Source organism: Lutra lutra, chromosome 11 (genome assembly GCF_902655055.1).
Source record: "Lutra lutra chromosome 11, mLutLut1.2, whole genome shotgun sequence".
NCBI lineage: Eukaryota > Metazoa > Chordata > Mammalia > Carnivora > Mustelidae > Lutra > Lutra lutra.
In genome coordinates this window covers 107,375,095-107,391,469 of record NC_062288.1, presented here as the reverse complement: position 1 = coordinate 107,391,469, position 16,375 = coordinate 107,375,095, and the positions used below count along the sequence as shown (strand labels likewise).

Below are 16,375 nucleotides of genomic sequence, written 5' to 3'. Positions count from 1 at the left end.
GTCCCACACCGGGACTTCAAAATAAAATCCTTAAAAAGGAGAAGGGGGAGGAAAGGAAAGGGAAAAGGGAGAGAAAACTCATGTTCTTACCAAACATGCCAATTTGGCCAAGCAAAACTTACAAACGTCTAAGCTCTGGAACGCTTACAAAAACAACGGAATAAAAACAGAAAACAGTATCACAAAACCAGAACCGAATGACTGGAAACAAACCTCGTTTTCAGAAAGCCCCTGGATTGAAGATCTCCTGAAGGAAATCAGGTTATATTTAAGTGAAATGCATCCATTTGATCACCTCACGGAGAAATTTAGAAAGGAAAGTATAACCTCAAATACAGCAGTATAAGTTCTAGATGCTGAAAAGTTAAGAACTCGGAACAGACCTGAGTAAGACTTGCCATTTAAGGGGCGCCTGGTGGCCCAATCACCAAGCATCTGCCTTGGCTCAGGTCATGATCCCAGAATCCTGGGATCGAGTCCTGCATCAGGCTCCCTGCTCAGCAGAGAGCCTGCTTCTCCCTCTCCCTGATGCTCTGCCTACTTGTGCTCTCTATTTCTGTTGAATAAATAAATAAATAAAATCTTTAAAAAAAAAACCACATCAAAATATGTACTCTTCTTAAAGAGATTCCCAGAATTTTTTATATTTATTTGAGAGAGAGTGCACGAGAGGGAAAGCAGACTCCCCGCGGAGCAGAGAGCCTGATGCAGAACTCAATCCCGGGACTCCAGGATCACGACCTGAGCCAAAGGCAGTCGTTTAACCAATTGGGCCCCCCAGGCGCCCCCCAGAATTTTTTTAAATTACAAATTAGAAAGAGAAAACTATATGGTGACTATCTTCTTGGAATTCCTGCGACTTAACACCAAAATCCAATTAGCTGTGACAGACAGGTAAGAAAGGGAGGAAGACATCCCCCTGCCCCGTCCCGGTCCTTCCAGCAGGACTCAGAGCCGCGCCCACATCAACAGGGGAAAACACACTGTAACAGGCATGAACAGAAATCCTGATGACAGAAAGGCAGCCGGAAGCTTCAAGGAGCTCAGGAGAGGGGAGGGTCTGAGGACAAGAAGTGGAGGAAGATCATCAGCAAGGAGGACAGAGGAGAGGTGTGGAAACACGGGGCTGCGTGCCGACAGCGCTCTTCCTGGAGCAGGCTCTCCTTCCCAGCGTCACCGGAGGCAGCTGAGGGGGACACAGAGGGCCCTTCCCCCCATGCGCTGGGTTTTGGTTGTTTCTAATCTGACATAATCTTTATGCAAAAGTGGCCCACCCTGGGGCAGCCTGCCATGAGCTCCCACAGTATGGAAAGGATGACGTGCCCACGAGAAAATGGTTGTCCACGAAACAGTCTGGCGAGTCTGTTTGAGTACATCCAACGTAAAATACTGAAGTATTTACCTGAAATGCAATCAGTTAACAACACAGAAGTGAGCACCCAATCTTAAAAGGCTTCCTCGCTGGTCAGCCACTGACAGCAGCCAAGTTCAGTCTCAAAATTACTAGGCACAGAAGTGGTCACCAATTCTCATGACAAAGAAGCCTACCTCTATCGACAGGAAAACAAAAACCTACCACTACCCACAGCACAGCAAGGGCAGCCAGGAACAGAGAAGTCGGCGTCCTGGTGCGCTACTTCAAAGGGCTGATAATTAACTACGCCAGATAATGGCCCCTCGTGAGCGCTAGCCGTGAGTGCTAGCCGCTGCTGCACGCATCTGTGGGGCGTCTCGGGGGCGGCCAGCGGTGACTGGACACATCGGTCCATGATCACCAGCGCAGAACAAAGGGGAACTCTCAGGACTAGGCTCTCACTTTGAAGCAGCTGAACCATCCCCTGAGCAATGTGCGTCACAGGCCGCTAAGACGTCCTTGGTACCACTTCCCAAGCTGGCATTCCAGTCCAAGGCTTTCTCTTTATTTGCAAGGCTGTGCCTATCTTTGTGCAAACGAGGACGGTAGCATGGCAAGACCCTCAAGGCAGTCGTGCAGAAGTGGGTGGAAACGTGGCTTTGACGCGCCAGGTGGTAAATGTCTAGTTACCGGACCATCTACAACAGCCCCGAGGGCGTGGGGTGAGGACAAGCCCCATCAATTAACAGAGCCCGGGGAGCAAACAATACTTGAATGATGGCTACCGGTCAGTCTTTCTAGAAGGCTGCCACTTGAAGAAAATGCAAATGAACTGAAAGCCCAGTCATCTGCAGCTCACCTCCCACCCCGTCAGCACAAGCCAAAAAAGGCCGAGGCTTTCCTTTCCCGGCTCCTGCACCCAGCCCTGTCCAGCTCCCCCCAGCACCAGTACCACCACCTGAAGCTCACAAAGGTCACGAGGAAAACCCTTCGCAGTTTGACTCCCCACAGGCCTCAGCAAACGGGGCCTTTCCCATCCCGTCCCTGTCCCCGGGTCTGCTCTCCCAACGAGACCTGTGAACACAGGGTCGGGAAGCCAGGGTTCAGAACCCCCTTCACATGCCACACTCGTGTGTGCTCACCCACTCCCATTATGCAAACTGTACCACCTGTTCCTCAGTGACTCCCTAATTTAAGCTCCAGTCCTAGGTCTCTCTTGCGCACTTCAGACGTGACCAGACAGATGACCACTTGCCACAGCTGGCTGGCCGCGGGACAGCCCTCCCAGAGAGAGCAGGACCAACTTTCACCGGCCGCTCCCTACTGCACTCATCCTGCTTCTCCAGCAAATTCTGCTTCTGCTTCCAGGCTTCTCGCTGGAGACTTCCGCCCTCACCGACACTGCTACCACCCCCAACACACACGGGAACCCACAGTTCCGCTGGCTGTGTCTGCAGGAGATCTCAAACCCCCCGCCGCCCTCACCCCTCCCACCGCATCACACTCTCCTCCCTCACAGCCAAGGGCAACTACAAGTGTGCAGGGCTGTCCCAGCAGACAGGACCCCGAGCGCACAACAGACCCAGGGGCAACAAAGGACACGGTCAGCTCTGCTGGGGATCCCATGGCGTGAAACAAGGGCCAGCGCTGGGCAGGGAACGTAGGAGAGGGGCCCAGGACATGTCCCCGAGCGCCAGCGAAAATTACAAGCCTGGCCCACAAACCACCAGAGCAGAACCGGAACGACTCGGGGTGACCCAGAGCAAACAGCAACTGAGCGACACCCGGGCTCCGGACGCACGCCTGGGGCCGGACACGGGGCCGTTCGTGTTCCGCAGCGCGGCTCACCCCTGGTCTGTGGGACCCGCGGTGGCCACACGGACGACTGCGGGAAGCGCAGCGAGGCGGGCCGCAGAGGCCCGCACTGTGCTGGGGACGGAAATCCATCAGTCCGAAGTTCAAAAAAAAAAAAAAGCCCAGAAAGGAAAGTGCGGTGGGGCAGGAGCCAGCCGCAGCAGCCGAAGGGCCGCCGCCACCCGGGTGGCCGCGAGCGCCCGACACGCAGCGCCACACCGGCCGACGACACCGGCCCCGACGACACCGGCCCCGACGACCCCCGCAGAGCCGCAGCGGACGCGCGGAAACCAGGCCGGAAGCTAACGGTCGCTCGGAGAAGAACCTGGCGCGGCTCGGCGCACGGAGCGGGCCGCGGCGGCAGCAGGTGCCCGCGGAGTAAAAGGGCCTTCCCGGTAACCCCGTCCCGGCTCCGCCTCGCTGCAGTGACCACGGCTCCGCCCGCCCTTCCTCCTTGCGACCCGGCTCCAGGGGGCGGCCGTGGCGGGCGGGGCGGCCACTGACTGGTCCTCACTCGGCCCCGGGGTCAGCCGCGCGGCCCCGCCGGTGTCTCCCGCGCACGGGCGTCCTCCGGCATCCCGGGGCTTCATCCCCACCAACTCTTCACGCGGCCGCCGCGGCGTCCGTTTCCAAGCGGCGCGTCCCAAGAGCACTGCGGGGTCCCAGCCTGGAACAGCCCCGCGGCCGCGCCTCCGCAGGACCCGGGACACAGCCCGGACGATCGCTCTCGGGACCGCCTCTGGGACACGCTCCCGCCTTCACTCATCGACGGACGCCGAGCTCCGCGCCGCCCCGCTCCCGCGGCGCTGCCCGCCTCCCTCGCCGCCCCCGACGCACGCGCCCCGCAGCCCGGCCGCTCCAGCCAGACCTCCGTGACCCCCACTGACCCGTCAGCGGCAGCAGCAGCCGCCGCGACGCGACCCCGAGCGAATTCGCGCGCAGACGCGCCTCCATGCCCGCCCGCCGCACGCCGGCCTCGGGAACGGGCTCCGGGCCTAGCAGACGGTCACGGGCCGCGAACGAGTTCCCTAAGAGCGCGCGGGGGCGGGGGTGGGGGCACGGCCGAGGCAGGCGCGGAAGCACCGCCACTTGCTGCAGGACGGAAGCACCCAGCCCCGTGCGCACGCGCACCCGCAGGTCACCCGCAGGTCAGCGCACGCGGCAGGAGGCGCGCACCCGCAGGTCACCCGCAGGTCAGCGCACGCGGCAGGAGGCGCGCACCCGCAGGTCAGCGCGCACACACCGCACCGCCAGCGCACGCGGGCCGCGAGAAGCAGCGGGCGGGGCGCCTGGGGGCTCTGTCGGCCACGCGTCCGCGTCCGCTTCGGCTGGGCTCAAGGTCCCAGCGTCCCGGGGTCCAGCCCGCGTAGAGCGCCCTGCTCAGCGGGGAGCCTGCTTCTCCCTCCGCGGCTCCCCCTGCTTGTGCCGCCCGCTGCCAAATAGATAAAATCTTCAACGAAAAGAGAGGGAGAGAAAGAACCAGCTCGTAAGGCAAGACTTTGGTACAGAACCTGCCCGGGAGGCTCCAGAACACACAGTCCAAGGGTAATCCTACAACTTTTCCACCACAAGCAAAGGGGTTTTAAGCAATGATCTACCAGGGCTGTACTGGAGAAAACCACTTGTGAGGGACACACAGAGCAGGGGCAGAGGGAGAGGGAGAAGCAGGCCTCCCGGCGAGCAGGGAGCCCGATGCGGGGCTCCACCGCAGGACTCTGGGACCGCGACCTCGGCTGAAGGCAGACGCTTCCCCCACTGCGCCCCCCAGACGCCCGCTTTCGGCATTTGTCAGAAACGAGAAAGGCGGCGTTGGAGCCGCGGTAAGGTCCCTCTGCAGCGCTGCTTGGCGGCGCCCCCGCGGGACGGCTCCCAGGGACAGCTCCGCGCTCGGCCCGGGATGCGAATCCACGGCGCCCCTCGGAGCCCTCCCAGCTGTGGCTGTGACTTGATCTGAACCCGAAAGGCCTGTACGAGACAGGGACACACCTTCCCTTGAATAGGCTAATAACAAAGCCTGAATCGTGACTAAACTGAACGTTCCGTCACTAGTACAAACATGGCATCATACGGATGAAAAAGTTTATTTTAGTCCTGTTTTCAGTAGAAACTGGGGCGCCTCGGGGGCTCAGTCATTCAGCATCTGCCCTCGGCTCAGGTCGTGGCCTCGGGGTCCTGGGATCGAGCCCCGCATCAGGCTCCCTGCGCAGCAGAAAGCCTGTTTCTCCCTCACCCTCTCCCTGCCTCTCTGCCTACTTGTGTTCTATTAGTCTGTCAAATAAAAAAAAATCTAAAAAAAAAAAAAAAGAAAAGAAATACTACCCAATTCCAGAACAACTTTAACTGCTGCTCAACCAGATGTGCAGATAAAATGCCCATTTTATATGGACTCTTTCCTTAGCCACAGATAAACTAATTAGACTCTTTAATCCAATTTTCCTAAAGCATCAAATACATCCATTTATTCTCAAGAAAAACACACCATGTGTGGGGACAAAACATTTAAACTGGACTTTACTTACCTCCCAGGATCAGCCACCCATCCTCACTCCTCAGCAACACCTGCGAGGGAATCTGAGAGGGGCTGTGATCACCTCAGACTTCCCGGGAGCAACACACAAGCCAGAGTCCTACATTCCCCCTCCGGTCTCCCAGGGCCAACTGCCGTTACAGGGGGCAGCCAACACCAGAAAAATCGGAGCACTCAGGGGAGCTGAGACATCCCCCGACGTGCCTTCTCTTCTCAGGTGTCCCCAGGGCACCTCCCACTCTGCGCAGACACTGCCAGGCGACCAGGGCTTCTCTCCCTGCATCCAAGTGCCAAAAAGGAAGCAGGCGTTATGTCAGAGAGCCGACCACGTAAACTAAAAGCACAGGTGCCCACAGGCCTCGGGCGGGCGGGAAACCGCGCCTGGCACACGCGTGAACCCACACCGCCTCACTGCGTGAACGGGTCCCAGCAGGCGGCCATTAACCCTGAAGTCATTACAGTGAGGGAGAATGGAAAAGCTCAGTCCCCTGGCCCCACAGTCACAAAGGGATACTGACCTCCACTCTGGAAAGCACAGAGAACAGAGCTTGCGAGGCATGGGGCGAGTCTAGAACACCCCAAGAGCCATCAGTTCAAGGTAAAAGGAAATTCTGGTGAGGAGTGGGAAGAGAGCTCTCTCACTACATAATCTTTTCTAGTGGATATTCTACAACTTCCCTCACTTCCCACTAACAGGGCCTACAACTGTAATTTTAAGGAAGCAACAGAAAACCAACACTTTCTCTTCTTTCAGTTAAGAACAAATGCTGCTGGGGCATCTGCCTGGCTCAGTTCAAAGGGCGTGTGACACTTGACCTCAGGGTTCTGAGTTCGAGCCCCTTGTTGGGCAGAGAGACTTAAATGAATAAACACTTAAAAAAAAAAAAAAAAAAAGACAGGGCGCCTGGGTGGCTCAGTGGGTTAAAGCCTCTGCCTTCAGCTCAGGTCACGATCCCAGGGTCCTGGGATAGAGCCCCACATTGGGCTCTCTGCTCAGCGGGGAGCCTGCTTCCTCCTCTCTGCCTGCTTGTGATCTCTGTCAAATAAATAAATAAAATCTTTAAAAATCTTTAAAAAAAAAGACACAAACAAATGCTTCTTAGGCAACCAGTTTATTAATCCATGAAATTTCTAACAAAATATGCTTGACCAAGGGAAAATAATTAACTCCGTCTCCCTGATAAACCCACTAACCGAATCCCCATTAACCCAAAGAACTACACCTCCTCCCATAAACTCAGTAACCCACAGCGGCAGGACTTTCAGAAAGCATGTCACGTAAGTCATCGTCCCTAAACACAAGTGAGACCATCTCTCGCCCTCTGGGCTCTCTTTTAAGCTTTTACTTACCTGACAGTACGTGCAGCAGGGGAGCAGCAGGCAGAGGGAGAAGCAGACCCCCTGCAGAGCGTGAACCCCCCTAACAGGGGACTTGATTCCAGGACCCTGGGATCACGATCTGAGCTGGAGGCTGGCACTTAAGCCACTGAGCCACCCCGGCGCCCCATGTGTGCCGCGCAGGCACTCTCACTCTCTCAAATCAACCTTTAAATAAATAAGAAAATACCAAAGCACTCGGTTCTTCTCAAGGTCTGCCGTCAGGGGAAACGGTTTTACCAGAGCCCAATCTTTCCGGGGGCAGGGAAAAGCCGACCCCAGTCCCCTCCCGCCCCCACCATCCCACCTGAGGGAGGAGAACTGGACCACAGGGTGGAAACCTCCCCTCCCCCAACCTGGCCTCCACATCACCGAGGGCCTGTGGGCAGCGGCTGCTTCTGGTGGGTCCGTCACGTCCACCTTGGGAAAGCCATGACAAGGCACACCGGAAGGCAAGACAGAGTCTGACGAAAGCAGACCGCGGACGGCACGCCAACAAGCCGCCGGACAAGACGCAGGGGCAGGAGGAAGCAGTGGAAAGAGCACTCAGAAGCACTAAATGACTGAGAATCTCCCCAAATTCGTGTCAGGCACGAAACCACACATCAAGAGGATCAGGGAACACCCTGTGGGATAAACACCAAAAAACCTACACCTCAGCATTATCAAGCTCCAACTTCAGAAAATCAAAGACAAAAAATTCTTCGGGGCGCCTGGGCGGCTCGGTGGGTTAAGCCTTTGCCTTCGACTCGGGTCATGGTCTCAGGGTCCTGGGATTGAGCCCTGCATCAGGCTCTCTGCTCAGCGGGAAGCCTGCCCCCCCCCCCGGCCCCACTTCTCTGCCTGCCTGTGATCTCTGTCAAATAAATAGATAAAATCTTAAAAAAAAAAAAAAAAAATCTTCAAAGAAGCCAGGAGGAAAACAACACCTTCCCTTAAGGGAACAGTAAGAATTGCAACCATGCGAGAAAGGAAGGAATGAAATATTTTTACAGGTAAGGGGACGGTACCCACCAACTTTCAAACCTGCAGCCTTCAAAATTATCCTTCAAAAGTGAATTAAAGACTTTCTCTGGCCAATAAAAATTGAGGGAATTTGTTGCCAGTAGATCTGCCTTGCAAGAAATACTAAAAGTCCTTCAAAGACAAGAAGAAGGGTAGGACAAAAACTAGATCAACGTAAGGAGCATCAGAGAAAGGTTAAGTGGATAGAAAATAAACTCTCCCTTATTCCTAATTCATCCAAGAGAACGGCTCAAACTACCAGCAACAATGTACTTCTGTGCAGACCTGAGTTCAGGCGTAGGGACATGAGCAGGACTCCACTGGGCGGGAGGAAGAATGAGGGGCTGTCCTCAGGCACCTGCACTCCCATGCAGCATGTGTCACCTGACTGCTCACTTGGGTTGTAAGCGCACACTGTGGACTGGAGGGCAACCAGTAAAAAAGGTAAAAAGGAAAGAAAATGGAATCACATAAAAAGTTCAATTAAAACTACAAAAAGCAGGGACCCCTGTGTGGCTCAGTCAGTTAAGCGGCTGCCTTCAGCTCGGGTCGTGGTCCCGGTGTCCTGGGATCGAATCCCACATCGAGCTCCTCCTCGGTGGGGAGCCTGCTTCTCCCTCTGCCTCTGCCTGCCACTCTGCCTGCTCTCGAGCGCGCGCTCTCTCTCTCCGACAAATAAATAAAAATAAAATCCTTCAAAAAAAAAGAAAACACACTACAAAAAGCAGAAAACATGTGGAAGACAAAAGCAGCAAAAAATCACTAAGAAAGGCAGGGAAAAAAATCACGAACAGTAACAATCTGTTAGATGTTAATGCAACTGACAAGGACCTTCCTCAGACTCTCCGGAGGCCTCACTACCTACTTGCCCGAAGGTCAATTCTCGCGCCGCCGTCAGAAACACACCAGAACTGGTTTTCCCCAATCAACCACACAATAGTGCAGGTGACCTGAGTGCACCTGCGGCCTACAAGGCTAAACCCAGGCAGTGCAAGTCATTTAGATTAGCATCTAATTAGACTCTTCATACTAGCAGCCGGAGTTTAATTTGTCAAGTAAAAAATACATGGGAATGGGGCGCCTGGGCGGCTCAGTGGGTTAAAGCCTCTGCCTTCGGCTCAGGTCATGATCCCAGGGTCCCGGGATGGAGCCCCGCATCGGGCTCTCTGCTCGGCAGGGAGCCTGCTTCCCCCTCTCTCTGCCTGCCTCTCTGCCTACTTGTGATCTGTCAAATAAATATATAAAATCTTTAAAAATAAAAAATTTAAAAAGGTTCTCGATTTCTCCAAGTAGATGTTACAATTATGAAAAATAAGCTGGGGTATAAACACAATACCAAAGATACTCCCTCAGGGTGAAGGCTGGTCATTCAAGCATCATTTCCCTACCGCTGCTTGCTACTGTAACCCATGTACCATGACCTGGATACCAAAACACCAAGCTCGGATTCCCAAAGCAAAGTCAGCTACCATCTCCTATCATTACTCTACAGGCGAATTAAGCCATTAGGATTTACATTTATAAATGTTATTAATAGAGAATTTTTGTTGGTAGAATTCTGGGTAAAGTAACTCTGGTCCTTTTTTCTAAGTATCTGAGACTTCCCCTTTGCAATCAAGAGAAGTGCATAGACTTACCACCCAAACTACCTTTACTGATTTCTATTCCTGTGTAACACTGAAAAAGTACCAGAAAGGCACTCCAGGGGCTCCCAAACCTCTTGGTTACCTTCAAAAACTCACCTTATTCGCTTTAAAACTTCCTCTGACCAACCTAACCACCTCATGTATTTCTCTAAATACATGGATAATCTCGAATACAGACCCTTGAATCAAACACTCCTCACCAACTGCCAGCAGCAGTCTGCAGAAAAAGAAAAGCCCCAGCCACAAAGAGAACAAATGCTCCTGCCCCAAAATAAAGATGTAAGTTAAATGAAACAAAATATCCACACCACTGAACTAGCACAAATTTACTACCCCGCCACCAAATACCACCTCCCCCCAACCGTGCCCCAGAAACAGGCTGTTGACAGAAATGATCTCTACCAGGTAAGGCGAAGATGAGGAGACAGTGAGAAGGCTGGTCTCAGAAAACACATGGGACCAGACCCTCTCCTAACAGTCCCTTCCCCTAGAGGACCTTATGGGATTCAGGAGGCACAGCTTGGCTTCTGTGTGCTCTCACCCTTGGAACTTCTCAATCAGCTTTGACTATAAATACATCAGTGTTACTTGATGAGCTACGTGAGGTGCTGCAGGACAAGTTAGCTCTATAAAGCCAAGTTCTCTCTGAGTTGGCCCCCTTCAGCTACGCAGCCTTGCTTTTTCGGTTTCTGAAGGCGAGGGAAGCCCAAGAATAAACACGGGCCCAGCGGGACGGCCATAAGCACATCATCCTTAGACGTCTACAGACCATCCCAGAGTCAAGGTGCTCAAGTGCGGTATAGGACTTAGACACCTCCACGCTCTGAGGTCTTACTCTACAGCCCAAAGGCTGGCCACCCACCCAGTAAGACGTTACTAGACAGAAGTGACCCTCTTTCCACAAGACCTTTCTCAAATACCTCTCTACCTAACATCTAACAAACCTCCCTCTGCTCGCAAAAGAAAAAAAACACAAAAACCTCCTTTGTTCTTTCCAATCTGTGAAGACTGAATGTCGGGAATGGGAGGAGAAACCCTCCTCCTTGCACAACGCCTCTTCTTCTCCTCCCAGACTGCCACTCATTACACATTACCTTAACAGAATTCCAGCGAAAGGTCATATATCCACAGAACACATTCCCAATCTTTAGCTTAAAAACCCAGCAAATCAATATACTCTTTACTTCTATTAATTCAGAAAAGAGATAACTGTAAAGAAAACTTTATTTTTAAGATTTTATTTTTAACTAATCTCTACACCCAACATGGAGTTTGAACTTAAACCAACCCAAGATCAAGAGTCACACAGTCCAAAAAAATAATAATAATTCACATGCTCTACCAAGAGCCACCCAGGCACCCCAAGAAACCATTTTTTTAAACGTTTAATTCTTCTGTGGCATCAAGCTAATTTAGTGGAATGCCGTTTGGTTAATGGAAATGAAAGCACCCAGTACATTTAACAAGAAATCAGTACATCTGGGGGCATCTGGGTGGCTCAGTCAGTTAAGCATCTGCCTTCAGGGTCCTGGGATCGAGCCCTACACTGGGCTCCCTGCTCAGCCAGGAGTCTGCCTCTCCCTCGCCCTCTGCTGCTTCCCCTGCTTGTGTTTTCTTTAAGTCTTTAAAAAGGGAGGGACAAAGGAAAAGAGAGAGAGAAAGAAGAAACTAAATCTGGAGAAGTTACCTATGTATCATTCCATTACCTGAGAATTCTCATAATGGGGGGGCTGGGGACAGACACACAGAAGGGAACCGTCGTCACTCCTTCCCACAAACCATCTACTTACATATTTGTTACCTAATACGCCTCAAGGATTCCTGAGACAAACAAGGAAGCTACTTCCACTGAACTCAAGATCTGAGACCAATGATTGCCAAAACTGGTAATTATCGACTATTAGACACTTACAGGCACGACTAATTTCCTTTCACTAAAATAAAATAGAAAATGTGTCAAGTATCCAGTCCCGGTTTGTGAATTCAAAGTGGGTATTTCTGCCCCCAACTTTCGGAAAGTCTGGATTCCATTATTAATCACAGAAGGGTCATCAGGACAAAGACAAACCAGGAAGGATCCAATCCAAACAAGGTTTTCTCAGCACTGTCGGTCTGGGGCGACGCCTTAGGCACACAGGGAGCACAGAAGTGGCGATTCCAAGCCTACCCCAGAGGAACACACAGGAAGGTCCTGGAATCCTGTGTTGGTGAAAAGGAGAACAAGAATTTTAAAGGGTACAAATCACATACCACCGAAGAAATCACCCTTCCAAATACAACTGATCCTTGCAACTCACCTTAAGAATCCTAAAACAACTGGAGTATTTTTATAAACAAATACACACAAAAAAAGAAACCCCACCAACTCACAACGCACTGCCTCAGAGCCACTCGTGGTAGCTACTGTTTCTTACTTAGGATGGTCGAAACTCCCCACAAATGTTAAGAAAGGACCAAAGTTTTCAGAGAAAACCCAGCTATGCCCAAATAACGAAGAGCTTTCGAAGTAAGGTATTAGAGGTATAAATAAAAATACACTCCTCCCCACTTTGACATATAATGCAACCCTGAGGAACTTAACTGCCTTTATAATTTTTTCAAGATTTTCAGTTCTCTCTACATCCACCACAGAGCTTCAACTTACACCCGGAAACCAAGAGTCACGTGCCGCAAACAGAGCCAGCCAGGAGCCCCTACCTCTGGTTTTTTTGTTTTTTTTTGTTTTTCAGAAATTAATTTTCCCCACCTTAAAAATGAAGTACTTAAATAAACAGTACAAAGAACAACAGGTATTTTCTAAACTTACGTCTTTCTTAGTTAGTACATTAAAACAAAAAGGGTGAACAGTGATCCTGCATGCTACCATTAAAGGACAAAATTTGGAAAAAAACCTATAATTGATATATAATAAAAGCATCAAAGTTCTCCAAGCTGAGTTACCCATTAACTCATTTCCTTTAATTAGGTTTTAAAGAGTCTTTCCGGGGCGCCTGGCTGACTCAGGTGGTACGATAAGTGACGCATTACCTTGGCGCTAGGAGTTCCAGCCCCAGGTGGGGGCAGGGACTAGTCGCTCGTCCTCGCGCTCCTGCCCCACCCCCGCCCGTCACTCTGCGCATCTTCAACCTTGCCGTTCTTCTGCCTCCTGGATTTACTTTTTTAAGATTTTATGTATTTATGTGACCGACAGAGATCACAAGTAGGCAGAGAGGCAGGCAGAGAGAGGGGGACGCAGGCTCGCTGCCTCCCGAATTTCAAGTTCTCACAAATCCTATGTATCAAAGAGAAAGGACAGCATTTGTTCATTCTTGCCACATCCTAATTCCCCAACAAACCTGCAATTACGCCCATTTCACCACTAGGTGGTGTCCTGGGCAAAAAAAAAAAAAAGTAACCCAGATTTCTAACACAGACCACCCCCTACCCTAAATCAGATTCGTTTCCAAGATTTCAACAAAAAAAGTTTTTATATATTCTGTTAAAATATCCCCTTACAAATAGAGGCCGATTCCATTCACTTGATCCTTACTAAGAGACCTCAGAAAAGGCATGTCATCAGCCTTACCCATTAACACAGCAGCTGACCTTCAGTGGGCGGACCCACCAGCAGAGGGTAACAAGGAACATCACCAAGGCGACGCAGTCAGCATTACACAGCAACCGTGAAAAGCTGAACTTACAATATCTCGGTGAGGGTGAGGGCACCGGGGGGCTCCGTCGGTTAAGCATCTGCCTTGTGCTCAGGTCATGAACCCGGGGTCCTGGGATGGAGTTCCAGGTCCGAGCAGGGAGTCCGCTTCTGCTTCTCCCTCCACCTGTGTGTTCTTCCTCTCTGGCGCGCACGCTTGCGCTCTCAAATAAGTCAGTAAGATCTTTAACAAAGGAACTCACTGAGTTTTAAAGTGCCCTCTTTAAAACTAAAAGTATGCAGACACCACCCCACCGCAAAGCTGGGTTTTTGAGTTTCCTGGTCAAAAACTACTGACGGTGCGAGCTGTACTGGATCTGTAACAACTGTGTGTTTACAACTGTCCAAAACAGCGTTAACACAAGGGAAACTGGTTCCACTCTTAATTCTCACACCTATGAAAGCAGTGGGTTCGCTAAAACAGAAAAGCTGTCGCCCGCCACGGAGCCGCGAGCAGCGTCCCTCCCTGCCCGTGACCGGTCTGCAGCACGGTACTCAGCAGAACTCCCCACCCGGCCCTCCAGAGACGTCTGTCCTGCAGCCAAGAACACCCCTCAAACCGCCAATGTCAAACCAAGAAAACAAAATTTAAAACACTGACGATTTTTCCTAGAGGACGCTGAAACTCCCAATCTGACCATCTCCTACAGCAACAGGTCGAGTCCGTTCAGGGCGATCTCAAAACTCAACTTCGCAACCCGCCCCCAAGCCAATTCGCCCCCGAATTCGACGCGCAGGATCTAGAACGTTCCGCGGCTCACTGGAGAATGCGCCGAAAAAGCCCTCCCGTTGTGTTACCCACCGCGCCTGTACCCGGAGCGGCGGGAGTCCCGACTGCGTTTCCCGGAGAGAGACCGTAAGTAAAGCCGAGGCGGAGCCGGGAAGGAACCGCACAGCCACCGAACACTTCGGAGCCGCCTTTCCTCGAAACGACAGTGAGCCCGAAAACCGACCGGCGAGAAGCTAGGTGCCACGGTTTCTCCCGCCTCTCGTCGGTCCCTGCTCGTCGTCAGACCCGAGTCCTCCCCAACTCGAGCCCCGACTTCCAGGGCGCCGGCTGGGGCAGGGCGCGGAGGAGCGCAGCGCCGGCCCCTCACGGGGTGACCTTGCTGCGCGGCCATGCCCCCGGGCTCGCGCGAGCAGGCGACAGCCACGACGCGCTCGGAGACCTTCGGAGACCTTCGGGGACCACACGCGGCCTGCGGCGGACTCGGCCCGCGCCGACCCTTCCCTTACTTGGGCAGCAGCTGATGCGAACCCAGGGCACAGCGGCGCGCTCCGCCCCACAGCGAACTTCCAAGAAGCCCCGAAGTTCTGGGCACGCGGCTTCGCGTCTCCGCGGCCGCTTCCCTGCCGCCGCCTCCCGCGCGGCCGCTCCTCTCGCCGCGAACCCACCGGCTCCGGGCTCCGGGCCCGTCCACCCGGGACTCGAGGGCAAAGAGCCCCTCGTGCCGCACGGCCCCCGCCGCCGCCGAGCCCCGGCCCGCGCCGCTCGCCCGCCCGCCCGCCCAGGCCCGGCACTGGCCCGGCCCAACCGCCGGCGCGGGGCCGGCCAAGGGCGAAGGCCGCCCCCGACTCCCGGGACCCGGGACCCCGGCCCGCCCCCGGCCTCCATGCGCCCGGCCCGACGGCCGCCCCCGACCCGCCAACCCCCGGACCCGCCGTCCACCCCCGACCCCCGACGTCCGCCCGCGACCGCAACGCCAGCGCCCCTCGCCCGACGCCCACCCCGGGACCCCGGCCTCACCCCGCGGTCCCGGCCCCCGACAGACACCCCAGCCAGACGCCCAACCCCGAAACCCCGACCCCACACAGCAGGCCGCAGGTCCCGACCCCCGACCCAACCCCCCTCCCCGGTCCCCCACACCGGCCCGACGCCCGACCCCCGCCCGCGGGCGACCCTCACCGAGGACAAGGAGCCGGCGGCGAGCAGGAGGCGCGGCGGGGCGGCGGCCCGGGTCCCCTCGGCTCCGGCACGGCGGCGCTGGCGGCGGTGGCGGCGGCGGCTCCTCGCGCTTTCCTTTCTCTCCTTTCTCCGACAACAAACAGGAAGTGCGTCACGCGGCGGCGGCGCGGCGACGAGCACTTCCGCCCGGCTCTGACGCCGCGCATGCGCCCCGCCCCGCCCGCCTTCCCGAAGGTTCGCGGAGGCTGGACTGGGGGGTGGGGGTGGAGGGGAGGAGCTCCCGCGAGTGTTGCTCGGCGTCCACGGATCGGCGGGGTGGCGGCGGGTGGAGGAGGCCGCGCCTGCGGCCGTCGGCCTCCCCTGGTGTCCGGCCCGCCGCGGCCGCCCGGGATAGGCCTCTCTGACGTGGACTAGCGTGGGCGGTCACGTTTAAGGACCTACAGGCCCAGTGTCGGCCTGAGCCGAAGCGGCCCCTTTGTACAAGGGCGCGTCGGTGCAGAGGGGTCGTCGGGTGCGAGCGTGTCCCCCCCAGGGGCAGGGAGAGAGGCTGACCGCGTCTCCGGGGAGCGCAGACCCCCTGCCAGCTGTGCCTCTCCCGCACCCGTCTCGGAACTCACCCCCCACCCCCCGCTCCCACCCCACCCCCAACCCTGCCTGCTGTGCCTCTCCCGCACCCCTCCCGTAACTGACTCCCCACCCCAGCCTTGCTACCCCCACCGCCATTCCCACCCCACCCCCAGCTCTGCCAGTTGTGCCTCTCCCGCATCTGTCCCAGAACTGACCCCCCACCCCGGCCCTGCACTCCCCACCCCACCCCCAGCCCTGCCTGCTGTGCCTCTCCCGCACCCCTCCCGGAACTGAACTCCCACCCCACCCCCATCCCTGCCTGCTGTCCTCTTCTCCTCCCCTCCTGGAACCGACCCCCCACCACCACCCCTGCTGCCCTCCTGGAGCTGACTCCCCACCCCAGCATCCTCTGGCTTCCGCTCCAGGACGGTGTTGAAGGCGGGGTTTTAGA

The 16,375-nt window shown here is 54.9% G+C and overlaps 1 protein-coding gene across 1 annotated transcript in view; it reads right to left on the bottom strand.

Moving 5' to 3' along the window:
• The window catches only part of DNAJB6 (DnaJ heat shock protein family (Hsp40) member B6), a 61,018-nt gene extending 45,536 nt beyond the window's left edge, over positions 1-15,482 (bottom strand). The window contains 1 exon segment of the mRNA XM_047694165.1: positions 15,358-15,482. The gene's annotated coding sequence lies outside the window, so the exon portion shown is untranslated.
• Positions 15,483-16,375: the final 893 nt, after the last annotated feature.